Here is a 3,671-nt window from a genome sequence, read left to right as displayed (position 1 = left end):
TATACATCTGTGTGTAGAGAAAGTATGTATGATATATGATATGATATACAATTATATATCTGGGTGAGCGTGTCTGTGCGCGTGTGTGCGTGTGTGTGTATGTGTGTATGTATGTGTGTATTTATGTATGCATGTATATATATGTATATGCATATATATAAATATATATCACAACTCTCTCTCGCCGTCTCTCTCTCTCTCTCTCTCTCTCTCTCACACACACACACACACACACACACACACACACACACACACACACACACACACACACATCCTTTGTCAGCTGTGATTTCATTCGTAATGTCGTTCAAACTCCGGCAAGATGCATAGATATTTTTCCCGAGATTTTTCATTTCTGTTTTTTTTTTTTTTGATATTCAATCTTCAGCGAAACTACACTTAAACACTATTCCTTTTATTAAATTTCCAATTAAATTCACAAAAGATGTACGATTTGAGAACCAGACTGAATGTTAACTCATGTATGCCGACTGTTAAAAAGACAGAAGTCTTTCTAATTTTGGCAGCGTCTGTTTTATATAATAGCATGAAGAAATAAAGGCTGTCATGTAATCACTAAACTCATGCTGCAGCCATATTGATTTCTGATCTTTCTCAAACATTCTCAACGGGGGCTTTTCGTCTGTCACTAACTAATAAGAAATATTGTGGCTTGTTTCATTTAATATTGCTAAATTTTATTTTATTTTAGTTTAGTTTAGTTTATTGTACGTGTAAAGGATGTATTTTATGACTATTTTATTTCTCACACTGCAAATCATTTTAAACAGATTGCGTTTGATTAAGATTCTGAATTAATGAATTCTAAGCTCACATTGCATATAAACGTTTATTGGAGTTAACGCACATAGACACATACAGACATACATATCATATAAACACAGATATAGAAACATATACATATAAGTATATATATATATATATGTATGTATACACATTCACATACCTATATATATATATATACACACGCAAATATATTTGTGCACGTGCGTGTGTGTATGTGCGTGCTTGTGTGTGTGTGTGTGTGTGTGTGTGTGTGTGTGTGTGTTAGCGGGCGTGTTTGTGTATGTGTATGTGTGTTTAACGAACTAAAAAATATATGACCAAACTGAAAGAATGGATAAATAATTGTTTTTTAAACTTATAGTGGTATTTATAAAATACCAATATTTTTATATGAATATATTTGCAATTATTTAATCGTAGTTTAATTAAATATTGCAACTGAAACACGTTGTGAGAAAAGAGTACAAACGACATTTGAAGGGGCCTCAGATAATATAGAGACAAAGGAACAAATTAAATGAGAAAAGGGAAGAACTCAATAACTAATTGGCTTGTTTGTAATGTATACCGGTACTAACTGGGTGTGGTTTTAGTAGTGGTCATATGTAATATATGAGTATTTCTACACATTATGTATTAAAGCAATATTGGTAGCTACGTAAATATACAGTGTTGTATATGAGTGAGCAGTTATTGATTGTTTATAACTGCATATAAATAAATGGGTATATCGTTGTGTGCATATGTATGTGTTTGTGTGTGAATGTGTGTGTGCTTATATGTGTGTTTGTGTGTGTGTGCATGTTTGTGCATACATAGATACGTGTACATTGTATAAAGTACTGTGTTCTGCTAAATTATTTCAGATACCCTCCTCGCTTGGGGTCTATCATTGTTATTCGATTTGTTGACGTCTAAGTTATCTTAAGATCTTCAATGTCTTTTTTTTTCCAAATGCCGTGTTGTTCCACTTCACTTGTCTACATGTTTAAATTAAAATTCAGGTTTTATGTACCGACTCACACTTGATGTGCACATATATGTCTCCTGAGACTAAAACCCTAGCTTAGTATATTATATATTAGTCAAGAAGCATAAGTAGTTAAGTTGTAATCGTCATGTCTGTATGAAATCGACTTCCAGTTTTCGATGATATTTTCTAAATCTCAAGCTAAGTTTTAAATATTAGTGCTTAACTAATTTAGGATACTGGTCAGTTATACATAATGTGGATTTTGCGGATAAGATTAAGAACAGTTTTGACAATACCAGATTTTATATTGAAGGTAACTGAAAGGCGATGTCACAGGACTATTATAGATCTGGCGGGTATTTATTTATTTCATTAGCTTGTAGTTGTTCCGTTTGATGGTAACTGCAATGATTTTTCGTTTTTAATTAGCGGCTTTCAAATTTGACGTATGTTCATTTGACTGAGAAAATATGGGGAACCTTGAAGCAACGACGATGACAAGTTGTTAAAAATACGAGGTTGAGTTCTAAGTTAATATCTAGTAAGATAAGTGTCATTATATTTATAAATGTAGCTATGGTAAGCTCTAGTACATTAAATTTTCTAACTGGGTCATTCCTTATCTCATCAAGATTATATTCGTGTGTACGTTAGAAATAACTAGACCGTCATCTCTCTACAACCATATTTCTAAGCTGTGAACTCAAGACTCTAGATTATCGAGAATGTATTATTGAGCCAGATAACAAGTCTCTTGCCAAAGAAGGCCATCGTGTCAATGAAAAGAGGATTAGTGTATTTTATTCATTCAGAATCTCTGCCAAAACACAGTGATTTCCCGACATGCATATTTATGTCAAGATCAATATCAAAATGTTTCATTCTAAATTCCATGGCTTTGGTAAGGAGAGATTTAGAAATTCCCAAAAACTGAACAATATCGAACTGGGTAAATTCATCTATGTTTTTATTGTTAATTTTCCCCAACAAATTAACTACCGTGCTGGCATCATTCCATTTCTGCAATCTAGGGTCATTTCTAATTCGTTGTTATAATGTCTGACGCACAATTATGTTGCTGGAAATTAAATTTCTGAAATAAAATGAAACAAAACTGATTTTTGTTTTTACTAGAGAGGTTCACAAAAACATTACCACCACCCTACGATATTTTCGTCTTCTTATTCAGTGAAAGAAAATTTTGAATTTGTTCAGTAATAAATGGTCTTATGAAAACTGATTGTTTTCTTTTTGAAACAGGCCCAATCAAAAAGATGGGCTTGTTTTTCATCTCATATTCATGTCTATAGTTCTATTTGCATTCCAGTTTATACGAACTCAGAAGTTTACCACGCGATTCATATGGATAACTTCTTCATTTTCAAAGCAGTGTCAAATTTTTCCACTTCCTATGGCTAAGAAACAATTGAGAAAGGAGAATAGGAAACGTTTGACTATAATGTCCAATGCATATATTAAAATATCAAATTTACTTAGTCTCCAACCTACAGAACCACTAGGCCAAAATGTATTCCATGTTCAGTAGCATTTCACTGACTAAGAGAACAAAACTCACTACTAAACACAACATTGTACCACAGAGGTAATCTTTACCTCCAACAGACGCAGAAAGAGCATGCAACCTTGAAATAATACGCATTGCTCAAAGACAAAATTGCCCAAGTAGCGAAGCCGTGACGTCATGATCGTGAAAGCAAAGCATCTACCCCTTATGCTACGCGCCTTCATACCTCTAGATATGTTTGGATTTTCAGAGACGTGAAACGATTAGCAGCATCCGAAGATATGTATTGTGGTACTTAAACAGTATTTGACTCTCAGCTCTCTTGGTTGAATTATACCACGAACGAATACATTGTATATATATATA

The sequence above is a fragment of the Octopus bimaculoides genome, chromosome 9 (assembly GCF_001194135.2).
Source record: "Octopus bimaculoides isolate UCB-OBI-ISO-001 chromosome 9, ASM119413v2, whole genome shotgun sequence".
Lineage (NCBI taxonomy): Eukaryota > Metazoa > Mollusca > Cephalopoda > Octopoda > Octopodidae > Octopus > Octopus bimaculoides.
Note: the sequence above shows the minus strand (reverse complement) of the source record.